This window comes from Marmota marmota, unplaced genomic scaffold (assembly GCF_001458135.2).
Source record: "Marmota marmota marmota unplaced genomic scaffold, marMar, whole genome shotgun sequence".
Lineage (NCBI taxonomy): Eukaryota > Metazoa > Chordata > Mammalia > Rodentia > Sciuridae > Marmota > Marmota marmota.
Genome location: NW_026000185.1, coordinates 4418447 through 4439730, shown reverse-complemented (window position 1 = coordinate 4439730; position 21284 = coordinate 4418447). Strand labels below are relative to the sequence as shown.

Genomic DNA, 21284 nt, shown 5'->3' with positions numbered 1-21284 from the left:
TCAGCCTCATGATGAGGGGTAAGGGATCCCTCCTTCAAGAACAGGGTGGGTAGGAGGTGATCAGAACAATCTTCCTGCCTTTGGGATCCAACTCCCCCAACCAGTCATTGTGCAGTGTCACAAGTTAAATGTCCTCCTGATGCCTTAGTTTCCCCATCTCAAAAATGGGACTGTTATTGGCGTCCACTTCCTAGGAGTCACATGGAAGTGAAAATACATGTGAGTCTGGCAGGTAAAGCACACAACATTTTTTAACAATTATTCTTTCATTCACCCATCCATTTAGCAAACTCCTTGGTTGGCGTGTGGGAGCAAGGACCCACCTCTCATCAGAAATGTCTAGTGTCCACGTCACCAATCACTGCCTGGCCATGGACTTGAGGTATTTGAATGATGTATTCTGGGTAGACTTAAAAAATACATCACACACCCGCCCCAGGTACAAAGCCCTCTGGGTCTCTGTGTGGGCCATTCCATAGGCTTCCACTCTATCCAGATGTCCTCGGGAGAGCATCCCTTTGCAGATTAGGGACATGGTCTTCGTGCCATTCTCTCTCTCTGTAAGCAGCTCAGTTCATCTTGAGTTTAAATGTGAAAAGTCAAGATACCCGCAGCTGTTGACCTTCCAGCTGGAGCCTTGCTTGGCCCTGTGTCCCCCCCCACCCACAGAAGTGTCTTCATTAGGGGCCACCCAAGCTGTCCCAGGGTCGTGCAATTCCATTCAGCACATAAAAACGTATTTCTCTCCGCCTGCGTTATGTTACAGACTTATGGAGCTACTTATGACATAGTGCGGGGCCCGAGCTGTTTTATTGAAATGGCAGAATCAAATATCCACGCATGCCCAGACCCGGGCACATCTGCAGGTTCGTTTCTGGAGAGGGTTGATTCTGGAATGTCCACAAGCTAAACACTCTTCAGCCCCTGGGCTCAGGCGGGGCCTACAGGAAACCCACCCAGAGCTGTTCCTACAGGAGGGGCCCTGCCCACAGTGGGACGATGGGATCCTGTCGTCCAGCGCTGGGGCTGGCTGCTGACCGCTGTGGTAAGGAGGCTGTGCCTGGAGGCTGCAGACCCCAGTGCAAAGCCCAGCCCTCTACCTTCCCACACTGTGGCCGCAGGTAGGGGCTGGGACCTGCTTGATCTGCAATTTCCTCCCGTGGAAAATGAGTGGAGCTGATGATGGGACTGATCTCAGAGGATTGCTGAAAGAAATAAACAAGCTGAAATAGGTCATGTTTAGAAGACCGTTGGAGACCTGAAAAGCGCGTTAGCTATTATTTCTAATTTCCTTTCAGAACTTTCTATCATATTTTTATTCCTTCTAGGTAGAGGGAAGGAGAGAGGATGAGATCAATTTTTGTTTATGTGTTCACTTATTCATCCAACAATTATTATGTGCCTAATGTTTACCGTGTATTTTACTAGGGCTTAGGGATGAAAAGAGATGAGGGTGAAACGGACACCTCACATACAGCTTTTAATCCCCTTCCCCTTGCCGTGGTCAGAATGCCCACTGAGAGCGGCTTAGAGGAGGGAAGACGTGTGTGGGGCTCATGGTCTCAGGGGTCTCAGTCCATAGACGGCCAGCTCCATGCATTGGGCCTGCCGTGAGGCAGCACATCCTGGTGGATGGGCCCAGCAGAGGACAGCTGCTCCACTTATGGCAGGGTCATGAAGGAGAGGGGGGGTTTGGGGAAGGGGCCACGGGGAAGATGCACCCTTCTAGGGCACGTCCCCAGTGACCCACCCCCTCCACCTGTGCCCCACCTGCCTGTGGGGTTACCACCCAGGAGTTCCAACTAGGATGGGAGATGGGCAACTTCTCAGGATCTAATCATCCCACCCCTGGTCCTTCCTGCATTAATGTAGGGTTTTGGGGGAGCTAAGGGGGGTGCCTCATATCCAAACCACAACATACGCCATAAATACATGCAATTTTTATTGATTAATTTAAAAATAAATTCTAAATTAGGCCAGCCACCGTCCCAATGCCCAGCCCATGTTGCAGGGACAGGCCTCTCAGCATTTGGATTCCCTTAGCTGCTGTGCTCCCGGGCAGCTGCCTGTAGCCGCCAGGAGGCCGGGTTTAAGCCCAGGTCAGGCCCTTCACCTTGAGTAAGTCACTGCGGCACCTTCTCCTCTTCACACCTGCGAGCTGCACTCCCCTCATGTCTACCACACAGGGCGGAATCTGTGGCACCATGTCCCCAAAGTGCTTGACGAACCCCACGGTGAGGATCCCAAGGTGACAGGCAGCACACCCTCGCTGGGTCCCGCTGGCAGAGGTGGAGCATGTGACAGAGAAAGTTAGAACCCTGGTGGGTATTTCTGTCTTGTTCTGTTAAACTTGGGTTTGGCAACTTTTAAAACCCTTCTCCTGGATTCTAAAACCGGGTCCTCAGGGAACCTGTGACACAGCTGTCAAACAGCAGCCCCCAAGTTGGGTGGGAGTCATGTAGCTGAGAGGTGGGGGGTGCGTCTCGCTAAGCAGGGAACGCAGTCCTGCAGAGCCGGGGGGGCCGGGGGCCCAGGCCTCCCCGCAGCCTGCTCTCTAGGGTCTGAACTGCCTCCGGAGTGGGTTTTCTGTGGGGTTGCTGTTCTAGGTCTGGGCGGGACTGGGCTGGGCAATTCTTTACTCCGCGCTGGGGTGAGGAACTATTCCTAGTTAGTGCCAGTTCTGTCCCACCTCAGTCTCTCTGACACCCTCAAAGCTGCCCATGTGTTTACCAGTGTTCTCCGGGGGAGCAGTTGGCAAGAGTTCTTTCTGTAAAGATCCAGATAGTGACTATTTGGAGCTTTGCCAGATCAACTCTCTGCCTCTGGTGGTAGCACAAAAGCATCAGAGATGTGTGAACACGAGGTGCCAATAAAACTTTATTTATAAAAACTGAGGACAGACTGGAACTGTCCTGTGGAGGGTACTGTTAGAGCTACTCAGCATGAACGGGGGTGAGCAGGGAAAAGACAAGAAGGGCCACAGGGAGCCTCAGGACAGATAAGATCCTGGAAGGTGGAGCTTGGTACGTTCAACCCCCCCCCCCCCGCCCAGCCTTCATTAAGAAAAACGACCTTTTCTGGGCCACGTTGTCATCATCTCTTGTAACCAAGTCTCCAGGACCCTGTCGTATCAGTGAGACTATGTCACAACCCCCGATCACTCCGATAGCCAAAACATCCAGACCCTTATGAGGAGAGCTTTTGGGGGCTATTCAAAGGTTGATGAGCTGATTAAGGGGGTGGGAAATGGAGCCCAAAACACGGGGACTCAGTTTCCTTAAAAACCCCTGCTCTGAGCACTGCACCCTCCTCTCTTAGAGGTGGTCTATGTTGCTCCTAGGCTGTCAGTCAAAAGTCAAGAGGTGGGCTTGGGTGGGACTCTGGGAACTTCCCTGGGACCCCAGTAACAGTGGAGGGAAGGAGAGGCACACTGTCCCTTCTCTCCAAGGGGACCCGCTCTCTCCCTTGAGCTCATCCCCTTTGTCCCTTTCCTGTCTCTTCTGATAAACTCATGCATGTCCCTCTGAGTCACAGGTCTGAAGTCTTTCTGGAATACTTGCAAACATGCGCTTGTTATCCCAGCAACCAGGGGGCTGAGGCAGGAGGATTGCAAGTCAGGGCCAGCCTCAGCTACTTGGCCAGATCCTCAGCAATTTGGGGAGACCCTATCTCAAGAAATAAAAAAAGCTGGGGATGTGGTTCAGTGGTAAAGTGCCCCTAAATTAAATCCCCAGTTCAAAAAAGAATCAGGGTTTGAAGGGGAGCCTCCATGTTGCCTCCGTTCCCTGGAGGGTTGAGCTCTGTAATAGTACTTCAACATACCCGTTCTAGGGATTGCAACATCACATGGAATTTCCAGGCTGTGGATGGAAAACACTGGCCAGAGAAACAAGATGGCCCTCCTAGACAGTGTTGGTAATTAGAAGACATGGTTTCGTATGGAGAGAATGTCTTAGTCTGTTTGTGCTGCTGTAACAAAATACCCGAGATCTCCCAACACTGTTGCACTGGAAATGAAGTTTCCACGCATGGATTTTGGGGGACACATGGAGGGTGTAGTGGAGAAGGAAGGAGGAAGTGTCAAGATGGGTTTTGTTTTGAGACTCCTGCATATTAGTGTTCTCCAGAGAATGAGAACCGACAGAAGAGCTACGATACGTATCCACTGATGGATCAGTTTGTCTCTGTCTACATGTAGGTAGAGTGTGTGTGTGTGTGTGTGTGTGTGTGTGTAATGAAGAGTTGGCTTACGGTCATGGAGGCTGAGAAATCCTGCAGTCTGCTAACTACCTGCTGGACACGCAGGCCAGCCTATCATGAAATCCAGGCCAGGTCCCCGGACCCGAGGACCAGAGTAGCCGATGTTGCAGAAGATGAAGTGGTTTCCCAAGGCCAGCTGTGAGGCAGGCAAGGGGGCCAATTCTTCCTTCCCTGCCTTTCCTTCCACCTGGGCATTGGATGGTGCCCGCCCACTTTGGGGAGGACTGTGTACTGAGCCCATGGATTCAAATGCTAATCTCACCCTGAAACACTCTCACAGACACACCTGGGAAGTGTTTAACCCAGTAAATTGACTTTCTCTGATCCCGTCAAATTGACACAGAAGATTAACCATTAGCGCTCTGTACTTCTATTTTTAAGACTTAAGATATAATTTACATATGAATAATCCGCAATGCATAATCCAATTTGTATGTGATATTAAAATATACAAGTCTCACTGAATTCTGACAGAAGTGTACCGGTGTGACCACCGTCTCAGGCCTCCATGGCTCGCGCCCCCCACCCAGGAAGCATCTTGGGCCCCTCGCCCAGCTAGGTCGTTCACTCTGATCGCTATCCCTGCAGAGGAGCTCTTCCGGCTCTTTGTGCGTTGGGATAGTAGAGCTGCCACATTTCTGTGTCTTCAGCTGTCTCATTAAAGAAAAGGCGGGCACCAGCAATAACACAGGAGAGACTGGCAGAAAGGCAGCCCCCTGCTCCTATGAGCCGGGCATTGCCTCTGATCTCATCATGGCGAAGTCTCCTCCAGAGCTGACCTGCGTCTGCTCGTATTTCAACTTAATTGTGTTCAGACTTCACGCACCATTTCCCCCTGACTTTTTATTTAACAATATGCCAGATGCATTCCCTCGTTTCCGTGGAATTACCTTAAGGATGGCTTCCTGTCTGTGTGAACTCCAGCCTGCTGATGTCCCTGACCCTACAGAGCCCCTTCCTGTCCTGGGGGGTGGTCTCCCATGTGTGTGCTCTCGGGGGCCAGTATCCAGGCTCGTACCTGGCTCTGTGCTGTGCGGCTCATCTGCCAAGTAGGGATCGTGACAGGTCTGCTGTGGTCTAAGTGTTCGTGTCCCCCAGTTCACACCTTGAAACCCCTTTGTCACCGTGGTGGTCTAAGGAGGTGGGCCTTCAGGAAGTTGGATTGTGATTAACCCTGAGGGTGGAGCTCTCACGAGTGGAGTTAGTGTCTTCATAACAGAGGCCCTGGGCTCCTGCCTTGTCTCCTCTAGAAGGACACCATGCAGGAAGGCGTGGTCCACGAAGCAGGGGACTGACTCTCAGCAGACACCAGACCTGCTGGCCACTGGATTTTGGACTTCCAGCCTCCAAACTGTGAGGAAGAAATTCCTGCTGTTTGGAAGCCACCTGGTGCATGGTGTGTTGCTATAGCGGCCCAGATGGCCAGGAGGGTCCTGCTTGGTGGGGCTGTGGCTGGGGGTGAGTGAATTTCCCCACATGGAACACACAGGACTTCCGGCACATGTCACATGCTTTCCACGCTTGCTGTCATGGCCGCCCATCCAGGCTGCCCGTCCAGGCTGTTGTGGTTTTGGTGTGGACACTCAGCCAAGGCATGTCGAGGTCATGTGGGACACTGGGCTTTACTGGAAGAGCCGGGCAGAGGCTAGAGAGAGGCAGAGCTGGACTGCGGATTCTCTGAGAAGGAATCCCTGTGTTCCTGCCAGCTGGGCAGAAGAGGAGCTATGTGGTCCCCGTCGGCAGAATGGGGAATGTCATGGTGACCTTGTGGGTATGAGGAAGACCCCTGTGACCCCTCTCCCAAGGCTCAGAATGCCACCCCAGAGAGTAGACTGGGACCACTCTGAGGTCAAGTCCAGGGCTGCAGCCTGGTCTCCACTGCATGCAGGACACTCTCTGTGTCCCCCACTGTGGAGAGAGGAAGTGACTGATGTATCAACCCTTCTGTTCACAGCCGGAGTTTTGAATTTTATTAACCGCTGTTCTCATTAGAGACACTTAGTACAACAGAAGCATTTTGTAAAAAGAACAATTGTGCACTTCCACAGCATCAAACCCACCTGAATGGAAAGACAAACGGCGAGGTTCCTCAGTGAGTGTGACACTCACACCCACCCACACACACACACACACACACCCCGTCCTGAGAGGGTCAGAATCTCATGTGTGTTCTGTTCTACCACCCACCTCCAAAATCACAAGAAAGTTAAAAAGAAGAAGTTTCAGAGGCTTCAGAAGCAGTTCAGCTCTGTGGAAAGCTCCTGGCCGTGGGGAGGGCTTTCCTGAGTCCCAGGAGGCAGAAGCCTGGTTGGAGGCCCCTGCCCCTGGTCAGCAGGCACGGCCAGGGCTGGCAGCAGGACCCTTCCACCTGCAGCTGCTCCAGCTGGCCGGGCCGCCCTGGTGGAGAAAGTCAGAGCCCCGGCGTCCTCTGTGCGAGACCTTCTCTCTCCTCTGTCTCCTGTAGCACCTGTAGGGGGATCATCACAATCTCTAATTAAATACATGGCAGCTGGAGAATGAAGCATGTGTCTTAGCTCTGCCATCCTATAATACCCCCTAATCCTGAGAGTCCAAAGTATGAATTAATTATAACTTCCAAAGCCCAGGGAGCCAGCAGTGGGGAGGAGGGAGGGTGGGTGGAGCCATGAGCGGTGACGACAGACGCTTGTGGGGAGGTGACAGCACCATTGTGACTTGGAAGAGGTCTCTTTAGGAGTTTCACAAGCTTGTACCTGTCTTCATTCATGTGAGTGTGTGTGTCCATGCATGTGTGTATCAGGGTGGGTGTGCGTGTGTGTGTGTGTTAGAGAGGTGTATGCATGTACATACATGTGTGCATGAGACATATATACTCTCATGTGTGTATGTGTGTGAGGCGATCCATGCCTACATGTGTGGGTTTGTGTGGATGTAATACATGTGTGTATGAGGTTGTGTGTACATGTAGACATGCATGGAGTGTGTACATGCATATATTTGAGAACATGTCTGTATGCATTGTGTGTATGAGAGTGTGTGGGTGCATGTGTACCTGTGAACGAGGCTGTGTGCACACACGTGTGTGTGAGGGAGTGTGTGTATGCATATGTGTATAGGGAGTGTGTGCATTCATACCTTGTGTCTGAGCAACTGAGGAGGTGTGTGGATACATAAGTGTGTTTGTGAGTGTGTGCCTGATATCAGTGAGCACTCAAGAGTGTGCAAGATGTGTGTGTGGCTCTGTTTCCCGGAGCAAGGAGACTTAGAAAAGCTACCCGAGTTTCCCAGAGCTGTATACTATAAGAATTAGTGCTGGATCCAGACTCGGGTTTGTCTGGCCTCAGGCTGCATTCTGTATCGTAGAAAAACATAGCAAAACCTGAAACGCCAAACAGGCTTGGCATGGTGTATTCGAGAGTGAGCTATTCAGCAAGCCTGGGACGTAGCTGATTGACCCACCCGCCCCCAGCTTGATGTCCACTTAAGGAGATTGTTCTCTGGGGGGAAAAAAGAAGTAAAGGACAGTTGTCTCGGCTGCCCAAGGGGTTGTTTTACAAACAGCCAGATGACTACACCCACCATCTGGGTTTCCTGGGGCCTCCTCTGGGGCCGGGGAGTCCCCAGTGCACCAGACACTTTAAGGATGACCCCCACCCCTCCACGGAGCCTGCTTTCCTCTCTACACCAGCAAGTTGAGCGAGTGGTTTCTGACTCCCTTACACCTGGTTGTCATGGGCAGGCAATTTCAAATCCTGGAGCCCCAGTGTCGGGGTCTGTGAAAAGACCTTGGGCAAGACCACCTATGAAGAATTGTGTGTGCTCTGTGGGAGTGGCATCTCTGTAAAGAGCTAGCGCTGTCCCTGTCCCTGCCGCTGGTCTCTTTGGAAGCTCCATGTGCACTAGATGGACAGTCCAGCCCTCAGGTGCTTCAGCCTCTAACCCCTGGCTGTGTGCAGGGAGCTGCAGGGGAGTCATAGGCCCGGCACCCTCCTCCATTGGGCTGATCTGGACCTCCCCTACGGTGGCCTGTCAACCCTGATGAGCACGTCCTCGGCCTGTGGCCTGCTTGCTAAGCACAGCTCTTGGCAGCGGTAGGCCACCTGTGCTGCCCCCGCTCTCCTGGCTGGCCTCTGAGAGGCAGCTCAGCCGTGTTTGTTTCTGTCTCTTCTTGTTTTGTCAACACGCTATTGAGGAGGAAATGCAAACCTGAGCCTTGATTAGACTTCTCCCTTGGTGCGGATTTACTCTGATTTTCCATTCAGCACTTTGGCGTAGGTGCTGGGGCGCAGGCTTCTTGCCTGAGAGGTCGGGGAAGCCAGAGGAGCGCTGGCCAGGATCCTGAAGCCAAATGTGGGCACAGGTGGTGTCACCTTTCTGAGAAAAGGTGGAGACCCCCTACCTGGCTCACTACTGAAGAGCAGTTCTCTGAGTCCATGCAGGGACACAGCAAGCTGCCAGGGATACGTGGGGGCTCCAGGCTGCTCACCTCAGTGGAAGGGGGCCCAGGTTTGAAGGGAGCCTGAATCTGAGTGTGCATGTGGGTATATGCTGTGTGCATGTGTGTGCATGCACGTGCAAGTACATCCATGCAGAGGAGCATGTGGTGTACGTGTGTATGCATGAGTGTGTGCATGTGTCTGCATGCCTGTGTGTGTGCCCGTGTGCACATGGGTGTAGGTGCCCATGCATGCATGTGCGTAAGTGTGCATGTACCTGCATACATGTGTGCGTAGTGTGTGTATGCATGTGTGTGTGCACACATACAGACTTCCTGGGAGATAAGGACCCAGGAATCTGGCGTTATCCTCACATTCTCAGTCTGTGTGATCTCAGGTGAGCCCTTGAACCTCTCGGCTTCATTTCTTCTTCTGTGGGAGGGTTGATGGGTTAGATCAAGAAGCCATAGGGATACGGTGAGGTCAGCCTCAATCATGCGCTGCAAGTGCTGCATCACCTGCTGGGTATTTCAGACACCACCATACCCTAGGCACCGTGGACAGACCTGTCTCACCTGAGATGTGTCTGTGTGCGCCCATGCCACCGCCGTCAGACCTGTGTGCTGGAGGAGTCCCCCTGTTGGGCGGGTCAGGTGCTGTGTGGCAAGGCAGGCAGTGAGACAAGTTTGCCTGCTGATGGGGAGATCCAGCCCGAGGAGCCAGGCAGCCAGGCAGGAGGGGAGCCAAGCGGAGCACCCTAATGATGGCTTAAGAAACTTACAAATAAAGCTGAGATTCCTAATGTTTAATTTCAAGTGATTGAACATTAACATTTAATTAACTCCTAACGGCTAAACCAATATTAAATCCAGGTAGGACCAGTGGCATCTCTTACATATTAGCAATCGAGAAGCCACAATCCCCTCCTGGTGGTACTCTGTGAGATGGAACCTCCCCATGGTGTGGGTTCCCTATCCCACACCTGCGCTTTCCCTGAGGTACACGCCCATATGTCCTGATTCATACCCGGCTCCACCCTTCTTAGCGGCTTTGGCAGAGCTCCTTAGATCATTGGAATCTCAGGTTCTTGCCTGGGAAGGGAGAAGCTCAACCTTGTTCCCATGGTCCTGAGGGTCAGCAGCAGTGCACCTGCAGTGCCCAGGACAAGACCTGACTCAGAGGTCGGGTGGGATTCTGCACCAGCCCCGTGGCCATCCTCTCTCCTTTGCAATGTGTCTAACCACACTGAGCTTCTTGGTCCCCACAAAGGACTGAGACCTGCTCCTTGGAACCTCTCCCTTCCAGTCTTCTAGCCATTTCTCTTGCAAATCTCAGCTCAGGGGCAGCTCTGGGCCCCTGGGGACTTCAGGTGACTCCCTCAGGGCCTCCAGCTTTAGATATGTGGCTCTGTTCTCCCTTCTTTCCCTCCATGGGGCAGCCCCTGCTTCCTCCTCCTGCCTTCTGAAGCCGTTGGGGCTGGACCTCTCCTTTCATCCTCCAGTGAGTTCATTCCTTCATCACACCACCAGTGACAAAGGGACCCAGGTCACTGCTTGCCTCTGCAGCCCGCCTTTTCAAAGTCAAGGGTGCTAAAGTTGGCTTCCTACAGAGTGTCGGAGTGGTCCTGGGAGGGTCCTGCACATCAGCTTCCAGGGCATGGGGCAGAATTCTTTCTCCTGGTGATGGCATGGTGGGCCTTTGGTGAGCTGTCCCAGAGCGTCCCTATATTCTCAGGAGCCAGAGTTGGGAACAGTGAACCCTAACACCAAGGGAGTCTCCTGCCTCTGGGGCTGGGTTCTGAAATGCAAAGATGTGGATGTGGAGGGAGTTGGACGCAGCCCACACAGGGTGGGATCTGAGACTTGGAAGAGGCAGATGACTCAGGGCACAGAGACAACCTATGCTGATCCATGGCCAAGGGCAGGGCATATGGATCGGGTTGGTCAGTCCCACATCAGGACCAGCGATGGAGTACCCTCTTCCCTGTAGGCCCTGGGACATGGAGGGATTGTGCATGATCCACGGCCTCGGAAGCGGCATATGGGTTCAGATACAGGAGGAAGGGGTGGTCGTACCACAGGGGAGAGTTCAAAGGTGGGCCAGGGTGAGGCAGTCTCAGGAGTGTCCAGGTGCCTGCTCCTGATGAAGATGAGGGTGACAGTGATGGTGAAATCAGCCGGTGGTGAGTGCTGATCATGCTGTGCTGAGTGCTGTACTTGCTATGCTCATTAGCTACCTTACCCTAAGGTGCTGATATTAGCCCCGCAGTCCACCGTCATCCCCTCTCCCAGCGTCTGCTGGTGGGTGACTGTGGGCACCCATTGTTCCCATGCACTGGGCGGGTCTCTGCCCTTCTGGACCTGGTCTTCCTCTGGACGGAGGCCGAGGCCTGCGAGCACCATCGGCACATTAAGTGGGGCTCCGTGGGGAAGTCTGTCTCACGGGCTGGGCCTCTGTAGGGAGGTTGGGGTGGGACCTCAGTGGTGGCTCACTGCGACCTGAAGGAGGAGCGGGAGCCGGCTTTCAGGAAGCCCGGGGAGGAACCCCCCTGCACCTCCCCTGGGGCCCTGGGGCTGGAGGTCACGTCATGTATCTCAGTGGGGCCGACTTGGGGGCGGGTGGCCTCAGCACAGTCTTGTCTGCAGCCAGATCCTGGACACTGGTGGGAGCACCCAGGCCTTACCCCGCCACTCTGTCCCTCCTCCTCTTGGTCACAATGGGCTTCAGGCACTTACAATGATGGGTTCTCCCGGTGGCTTAGCTCTGGGTTGTGGGGACCAATTGTGCCGAAGCACCCGCTTCCCTGGCTCACTGCTGAGCCAGCCATAAGCCGATGCAGAAACCCCTAAATCCACTTAAGTGTTATTTACTTGAAATATTTGAAAGAGCCAGCTTGGCCCATCTTCAAATATTTTTCTAGCTAATCAAAGCCAGATTGCGGTCAGAGGCCATATCTAAATTTATTAGGAGAATTAATAGACCATTTAGATTTTATTGGAATTAAGCTAAAATACGATAAGCAGTCACACGGGCAGATAGTCATTAATTATTACACTGACCCGTGTGATGGGCTCCTGAGGAAACACTGACTTCTAGCTAAGTCACAGGCTTTAGGTCGGGGGGCAGACTCTGGGACACTATCCACACCCCACCTGCTTGAGGGTAATTGGATGGGACACAGTAGGAGAGGATTTCAGTAAATGTGGACCACTTTCTCTCCCATGATAGTTATTGTGCACCTACTGTGTGCTAGACCCTGGGAATATATAAAGCACACAGCCTGGGTTTGCACCCTGGTTCCAGTACATAAATGCTTCGTGACTTTGGACATGTTGCTCACCCTCTCTTGAGTCTCCATTTCCTCACTGAAAAACAGATAAACAGGACTGACTGGACTGTTGTGAAAGTCATACAAATGATGTACACGAAGTGATTGGTCCATAAGTGTTACTACGATTATTGTTGTCATTAGTAATGCTATAGATAAGACAATGAAGCACCTTATAGTACAGCCAACTGAAGGCCTGTCGACCTCTCCTCGCATAAATCCCTCAAGGGTCAGAGAAGGCTTCGTGGCAAAGATGTTGGAGCCCAGTTCCAAAGGGTGAAAGTGGCCCCCATGAGCAATTGCACAGTGGAGGCAAAGGCACGGAGACGTGAAACTAGCCGGCCACTCGTGGGACTTAGCGTAGTTAGTCCAGGTGGAGGGTACATGTTGTAGGTGACTGTCAGAGTGAGCAGAGGCGAAGCTGGGTGCTGCATCTGGTTCACTTGCCCCAATACTCCTCTCCACCAAGTGTCCGTGCTGCAGCCATGACACATGCAAGTGGCTCCTCTGTTTCCTTTTAAAAATTTCTTGTTAGTGTGGCCGGGGCTGTGGCTTAGCGGTAGCGCACTTGCCTGGCCTGTGTGAGGCACTGGGTTGGATTTTCAGCACTGCATATAAACAAATAAAGTAAAGGTCTCTCAACAAGTTAAAAAAAAAAATTCTTGTTAGGTCTTCTGTTTTGCCCTGTGAAGGCAGCAGGAGACTCTTAAGTGTTGCCTGAGTTAAAAACGATCATTGAGGGGTCTGAACTGTGAAGTCGCCCTTGAGCACCTGCTCCTCACAGGCGTGACACAAAGTCTCTCAGTGTCAGTGTGGGCATCACAACAGGTACAGACCACATCCTGTGTGGGGCAGGCCTGGCCCATGTCTAGCACTGCCCCTTGCTTCCCTGAGACTGAACCTCAGACTCTTTATCTGCAAAAGGGAGGTTCATAACAGTGACCCCAGAAGGCTCTGGACAGAATCCTTAAAAAAAATCAAAGTATATATAGATGTTTGTTCAAAGTTGTTCCCTCTACCTATTCAGGAAACGTTAGTTCCCAGAATACAGTGTGGTATGTTTTATTTTTTAAATTAATTTTAAAAAGTAAGTGGGAGAGTCTTGCTATATATGGGTGTTCTGTTTCATATGCTAAATGTATACATCTGTCATCCAAAATGAATATGTATTTCTCCAAAGACACATAAGCAGCTTCCATTTCCCCTATTAAGCACACATTGGTCTATTCCAGGGGTGGTGTTTAAGGGGGTGTATGTCCCCTTGTGCACACTAGTGCCTCTCCAGGTCTCCTCGCGTGATGCATTCACCTGTAAGCATGTTTCTATATTTGCTATGACGCCCCTAATTCACAGAATGTGCTGTGCCATTTCCCCTATTAAGTACACCTGTCTATCATGCAGGTAAGTGTAGGGGCACATCGTTAATGCTTTCACGGAGAGAAACATACAACCAGAAAGTAGACACAGGGACCTGGGGAAGAAGCCAGTTAATGTGGAGAAAGTAGGCAGTGCCCTGAGGACTGGGGCTGATGAACGCAGCGCTGCACAAGATGACTGATGGTCTGCAGGTGGAGCCAGGGGACCGGGCCTGTTACAGCAGCCACTGGGGCCAAAGGAAGCTGGTCACACTGTCCACCCCTCCCTGTGCGTAGCCCACACAATGGGGCCTCAGCCAGGCACCACGCGGTGGAGACCAACCTGGGTGGGGCCTGACAGGCAGGGCAGCCATGCCCTTGAGCCTGGCGGGGTGTGTGCAGAGAAGGGCTTTCTGCTGTAGGGTGACCGGAGCACCTCCTGTGGCCAGGGCACATGGCCAGGGACTCGCAGAATCAAGGACACAGCGTGCGCCATGAAGTGTCTGTGACTCGGGCCCCGTGGTGGCCTGTGACTTGGTTTGAGTGACTTTAGGTGGTTCTTCCACCAGGGAGTTCCTGTCCTCGGTGCACCTCAGCTGATGGACTGGGCCCCGAGGGGCCTGAGCAGGGAAGATGGACAGCCTGACTCAGGCCGCACAGACAGGCCAGTGTCCATGCCGCAGGGGCAGGACCAGGGCCAGGGGCAGGGCAGGGGCAGGGGCAGGGGCAGGGCCAGGGCCAGGGCAGGGCCAGGGGCAGAGGCAGGGAGCCGTGCGCCCTGGCCTCCCACCAGGGCAGGACCTTCTGGCCCCGGGCTCCGCGAAGGCTGAAGGCACGGAGAGCCGCAGGCAGCCCCACCCCGAGCCCTGGGGTCACCGGGTCACCTATTTTGATAAAGACACAAATGAGTTAAAAATAGTTCCGGTCGGGCGTGTGGCCGGAAGCAGACAGCCAGTTCCTGGGCGCACGTGGGACGGAGCCGCCGCCGCGGAGCCTTTTAATTAGACCCCGTTACCAGAACTCCCGACCCTGTGCGGCGCATTAATGTATTTTACTAATTATAAATGCAATTAAAAAGTACTGAAATAAAATTAGGCTGATCTATCTAATTTACATTAAGCACTTTCAAATTATGCAGATTTTAACGTCTCTCTCTCTTTTTTTTCAATTTGGGTTTCAGGGTAAAATCGTCCGCATTAAAACAGCTGGAAAAAAAAAACAACTTGTAGGAAAACAAATTTCTTTTCTGTGATTATTCTCGGTGTGTGAGTTAATTTTCGAGGCTATAATATGCTTAGCTGGCGCTGGGCAGAGGCTCCCCAAACAGGGGACTTACGCGTCTGGAAGCAGGCGCCGTGGACAGGGGTTCCCGGGTGTGAGCGCAGTGTGGTTACTTGCGGGAATGAGGCTGAAGGGTAACCAGGCCAAGAATACCGAGGGTGGTCGCCCAACAGAGGAGCGCTGCGTAAAGGAACCACAGAGGAACCATCTGGTGGGGTTACCCAGCAACGCAGGGTTTGTTTGTTTATTTATTTATTTATTTATTTATTTATTTATTTTACTCTTTATCCCTCGGCTGACAGGCAGAGAGAATGATCTTGGTGCCAAAATTATTGTCTAGCGTTATTAAAACTCAGAGCATTCCCTTTTGCTGGCTGAGGACTTTACCTGTGCCAAGGTGCTGAGTATCCGCCGAGGCCACGAAGTGTAGGGACCTTGGAGCCTCCGTGGAGGGTCACCCCACCACCCTGGTCGTGTGCATTCCTGGTGCTCCTGGGGAGGGGACCCGGTTCAGCCTGGCTGTGCTGGAGGCTGTGTTCACCAGGAGGAGACCTTGGCAGGGCCTCCTTACAGATTCCATCGGCTCCGCAGGTTCCTTGGAAGCAGAGGTATAATGAGCTCTTCTCCCGGAGTTGCCTGTAAGCTCCTTAAAACGCTGCCAGTGCAGTTGAGCTCCCCCGGCTCCGTGCACTCAATTTTATTTGCAGCCCAAACTTTGCCCTTTAAGCTCCCCATCAATAGGCAGCCTACAGTAAATCCCCAAATTGGAGCCGTTGAGCTTGAGCAAGGAGAAGATTGGGAGGCCCTTTCCCTCTTCCCTGGCTCTCTTCTGGATGCTAAAGGGATGGATGGTTCCATTTGCAGCCAGGGAACTGGTCTCACCTGCTCCCACTCGGCAGCCAGGACCATCGCTGGGCTCCCCGTCATTTTGCAGAGGAGGCTTGTGCGACCCTTAGGCACTTGTAGGATGGCTGCAAGGGTCCTCATGTGCCAAGATCCACCATAGAGAGGTGATTCCTGGACCCTCCATCCTTTCAGCCTCCTCTATCACTCGGGGTCACAGCGAGTGTCCCAAGATAGTGTGTTATTTAGGGGAAGAAGCTGGTCAGCACTTTCTCTCCAGGATGAACATGGCTGGCTCCATGCGGATAATCAGAGGCTAAGACACCACTAGACCCTGTGGGTGTCTCCTAGAAGGACCAGCCGATGGCAGGAATGGATTAGATGGTGTCACAGCCTCTCTCTCTCCACATCCTTCATTTTATCCCTCCCCCAACCCAAGCCCCCAAACCTAATAAGCAAGAACAAGAAGTCTAAGTGCTCATGTCCCTTTGCCACTCTGTGTGTCCACCACGTGAGTTCCCATCACCCTGTCAGTCCTGGACTTGTCCCTTCTTGGACACCTACGATTTCATGAGAAATCTGGGTCTTGCTTGATGGACCCTTCCCTACTGGCTGTGGGGGAGAGATCAGTGGCAGGTGGTTTGGATTCCAGTCCCACTTCCCCACGGGCTAGCTCTCGGGCCCTAGAAAGTCGTCCAGGTTCACGGGGCTTCAGTCCCTCCTCTACTCTGAGGACAGCGCTGCTCTCTTTAAGGCCACACAGAGCCTTAAAGCAGAGTGACGACCGCGCGGCACGGGCAGGGACCCAGAGTTCATTCTCCCACTTAAATCATCTCTCCCTGGGCATCCATTAAGTCCGTGGTGAGACAGGGCTGACCTCATGAAGTGGTAGGATCCAGAGAGGACCCTGAGTGCCTGTGCTGTCGGGGGCACCGCATTCAGGCGTGTAGGGTGTAGGTCAGGCTGAACGGGAGGCACCGTCCACCTGCCGGGCCCCTCTAGGATCTCACATCCTCCCTCCTCCGGGTGGCTGCAGAAAGCCTGCTCTTCCCTCTCTTGACCCTCTGCCTTCTGTCTTATAAATCCCACCTGCTATCAGTCTTCTGCCTATTTGCAGAGCCGGCTTTCTGCCTGGAAGGGCCTTGGCCATCCCCACTCATGTCCTCCCTTACTTGTTGAACTCCTACTCACCCTTCAAAACCCAGCTCAGAGATTTTCCCTGGAAGGTCCTGCCGCCACACCACACATGGCCAGCTACACCCACTCCTCCCGGTGTCCTACTCAAATGCAGCGACTGAAAGGAGGAAAGAGGACGAGAGAGCGAGGCAAGCACTCATGCATGGAGGGAGAGTTGGATGAATGGACAAGCCAACCAGTACACGTGTGGACATGTCACCTTGGTTTAGGGGTGGCAGCTTTGTAGAGAGTTGCTGGGGTGATCCATGAGCTACGAGCTCTGAGGACAAATGAACATGTCAGTGTGACGCGGTCTAGGTCCACCCGCAAGGGAGCCCGGCCTCCATGTCCTGCCTGCCCGGTCAGTGCTGCCATGCCCAAAGCCTGATGACTTCCCATGGCCTTTCGGCCACTGGGGTCTGGACACCAGGGTTTTCTGTGGCTGTGGCTGCCCCTGCCCCCACATCCTGCCAGGCGCACCTCCCAGACGGATATACTTAGCAGGTGTTCTCCCCACATTAATAACCAGAAGTGACATGTTCTAAATGAGGCCCGCCTTGTTGTGCAGGGCGGCTCTGATGGATATGCCGGGAACTGACGGCCCCTGAGAAATGTTTCTGCCATTCCCAGCACTTCTCTGACAGGTTTTTAATAGTCCCACTAAAACTGCAGCATATCGGGAAATTTTGTAATGAGGTGCAAAGGGCCGCTCCAACTCAGGGGCTCTGGGGTGGAAAAATACAGTTGGGGGAAGACTCACCTCCTCCCACAGTGGAGCTCCCAGAAGAAGCCCATCCAGGATCGGGGATGGCCTGAAAGTGGGGGCGGTTTGGCCAAAGTGTGGCTTCGAGGAGGCCTGGGTGGGGTTGTGGCCACCACTAGGCAACAGTTCCCGTGAGCTACGAATGAAGCCCCGGGCTCACCCAGGAATGGAGCCCGGATTAAAATGCCAGATTAGAGAGGCAGAGGATGGATTCCTTTCTTGTTCATTTACTCAGGAAGTACTTATTTAGCTCCAGCTCATACATCACAAGGGTGAATTAGCCTCCAAAGTGCAAAGTTCTATTAACTAATGTCTGGCCTGGGGCTATGTATGTAAATGTGGATTCTGAGCCCCCTCCTCTCACCTCCAAAGTGAGACTATCAATGCCTGTTCTTCAGAACTGTATCTGAGGGCTGGAGATAAAAAGTGTAAGGATCAGCACGGGTCAGGTCCCTGCCGGAAGCCGATGACACACACAGATGGGGGAATTGAGAAGGGCTTAAAAATGGGATTATTTATCAAAGAGCCAAGGGAAACACATAAGAAAAGGCCCAGCACCCTGGGGCTGGCAGGAGTGGGGAGCTGTGGCCACTCTAAGAAGGGGGGTTACCAGAACCCTGGGCCGTGGGACAGGTTGCCTGTGGTGGTGTGACCTTCAGCAAGGGCCAACCCCTGTTCCAGCAGAAGCCGTCAAGACAGGAGTGATCCTCTCTCTAGGCTTCTCCTGTCCTGGTGATGCCCCTGACCAAGCTCTGTGGGGAAGGGGACCCACCAATACGGTGCATACATGTCCACCTGTCAGGCTGCCCAGCAGGTGGAGAAGGCTGCAGTGTGGCTCCTGCAGGGACAGATGGGGGGTCTGTCCAGCACAGGGCCAGGCTTTCAGTGAGGCAGTGAATGGCCATGACCGTGGTCTGAGGAGCTCACAGCCCCACAGGATCAAGGGGACGCCTGGTGTTATTCCCACATGAGGCAGTCTGGCCCCCGGTGTGTAAAAGCCGACCAGCCTCCCCTTATGGCCACCCAAGGGGAACAGATAAGAAAAGGTCCGGCACCCTGGGGCTGGCAACGTCCATTTGTGCTGCTATAACAAAATACCTGAGACTGGGTGATTTAGAGGGAACAGAAAGTTCTTTTTGTGTCATCTCAGGGATGCTTCTGGTGTCTGGAGTGGAACTTCCTGGGGCACCCTGGCTTGGTGGCAGGACTGTAAAGGGAAGGACGGCTGGGGGCTGTGTCCTCACCTGACAGGAAAGATGAAGAGCAGAGAGGGCCAGAGCTCGTTCCTTCCAGCCTCTTATAGAACTAGTCCATGGTCACTTCCCCAAAGGCTCCCCTCTGACCCTCACCTCCGTGGGGATTTAGCTTGAGCGTGAATATGGAGGGGACACCATCAAAGAGCAGAGTCGAACAGGTGACAAACATCAGGCCCTCGCAGGGAATCCAGTACCCTGGCTTCATTAGGAAATTGGGTCCTTGCCAGGGACAGATGTGGAGAGATGGAGCTGGCAGTTCAGGAACCTGGTGAGACCTGGGGTCAAGTTTCCCTAATCAGCACGGAGGTGGCCTCTGGGTCCTTGACCTCAGCCTGGCTCGGCCCCCCGAGAGCCTCACGTCAGGCCTCCCCACGGGGGCCCACTGCTCCTCCCCAACCTGCTTTCTCAGCCTCATGGGGTCATTCTTCCAAGAGGTCAGCCTTTCCTGCCACAGGAGGGGCCGAAGCCCCAGGAAGAGATGAAAGAAGTGTCTTTCCAAAGCCAGGGGAAGCTGCACGTGTCTCTGCACTCCACCTGCAGGCCCCTGCCACGGCCCAGCAGGTGACCAGGCCTCATGCAGCCCACCCAGGTCCAAATCAGGGTCCTCGTCACTCTCTGGGTGATGGGCATGATCACTTACTTGCTCTGAGCCCCATGGTATCCCCTGGCAGGCAGACAGTGATGTGGTGGGCAGTGGGACCATCAGGACCACCTGCTCCTTCCCTTCCTGCGTCTGTGACATGGGTCACTTCCTCTTCAGCCTTTGGTTGGAAGCTGTAACCATCTAAGAATTTCTAGCATTTCCTTCACTGATGTGCAGTATCCTGGGGAGGCCATAGTGCTGGGACCCCCTGTGACCTGGCTTCCTCCCGGCTCATCTCAGAAAGCTCTCTGACCGTCACAGTGGAGCTGGGCTTCTGGGCTAATTCCACTCACTATTAAAATGGGTCATCACGGGGCACATTTGCACAACCAGGAAATCAATTGGGTGCAAACCAGCTTGCTAATAGGGCTCATTACAGCCTTGTTATAACTTAATGGCACAGGTAGCCTCACAAGTGTATGCCTAGGGTGAACAGAGAGAGAAGGGGTGTCTCAAAACAGGGATGCTTCCGGAATGCCTGGCTTCTGAAGGGGAGGGAGCCCGTAAGAGTTGAGCCCGACCAGCACCCCTCAGACTTGATCGCGTCGGCCAGCCGGGGCATCCTGCCGTGCAGACTCTTGTTGAGCTGCTCTGGGCTGGGGCTGGTGATTTTGCATCTCTCGGAGGCTGGTGTTGCTAGTCTGGACGATGCTTTGAGTTCTCTGGGGAGTAAGGAGCTGCACCACTCCACCCTTCCAGGGTGAGACCAGCCCAAGACAGAGCAGCCAGCCATAGCACCACGCCTCAAACCTGTTGACAAACACCCTCTCTGGGCTTCTCCAACCCATTTCTTTTCAGTCTCCCTCCATTTGCTCTGTCTCCTGAGCACCTACCAGGCCTGCAGGCGTTGCACCTGTGTCTTGGATGGGATGGGTTGTGCCGTAAGTCGGGACCTAGCCCCCAGTGTGTCAGGATGTGACCGTATTTGGAGAGAAGGTCTTTAAGGGGTAATTAAGTTAATACACAGTCACTAGCATGGCTGCTGATCCAAGATGACTTCTACCTTTATAAGAAGGGACGAGGACACAGAGGGAAGTCCGTGTGAGGACACAGGGAGAAGACAACATCTAGAGCCAGGAAGAGCGGCCTCAGAAAAACCAGTCCTGATGAGACTCCATCTGGGACTTCTAGACTCCAGAAAAGACATTTTTTCTTTCCAAGTTGCCCAGTCTGAGGAGCAGACAGGTCTGCTCAGCATTCACACACCTCTACTTCTGCCCTGCGGTGTTGGTGGCACCTGTGACGGGACTCTCAGAGATGGATGACACCCTTGCTGGGTTGATCCAGCCCAGGGAACCCCGGATCGGCCCTGCTCTTCTCCCTTCAGCATAGCTGGATCCACAAGAAAGGAGTCCACAAGGATTTACCCATATTCCCTCTCCCTGAGGGAGGCCTCCTGGACACCTTGTTCAATGCTGAGGCTCACTGTTGGTGTCTCCCTGAATTCTGTGTGTGTGTGTGTGTGTGTGTGTGCGTGTGTGCGTGTGTGCATGTGCAAAATGGGGTGGCCTTAAAGAACCAGGTTGTGCTCAAGAGGGAGTCTTCTCTCCTTTAGGAAAAAACAACGTACTAAGGTATAATTTCACACCCAGAAAACTTCTCATACGCAAAAAGTAAAATTTGATAAGTATTGAAATCTGTGTAGACCCGCAAAATTGCCACCTCAGTCAAGATAATAAAAATACGCATTCCTCAAGGATTCTTTGAAATCTCCCAACTCTTCCCACCTCCGCAGGCAACCAGTTCTGCTTTCCACCCTGTAGACTGGTTTGCATTTTCTAGAATTTTATAAAACTGGAATCATATGGGATACACCATCTTAAATATTATTGAGATGTGTGTGACCTACTGTACTATTTACCTGCTGGTCATGTAGGGTGCAGTGTGGTTAGTAAGCCATGGAGTTATGCAGTCATTACCACAGTCCTGTTTCAGCACTTGTCCATCACCCCAAACTACATTCA

The 21284-nt window shown here is 53.1% G+C and overlaps 1 protein-coding gene across 1 annotated transcript in view; it reads left to right on the top strand.

The window, feature by feature from the left end:
- The window catches only part of Rbfox1 (RNA binding fox-1 homolog 1), a 1613147-nt gene that overhangs the window by 140078 nt on the left and 1451785 nt on the right, over positions 1 to 21284 (top strand). The window lies entirely within an intron of this gene.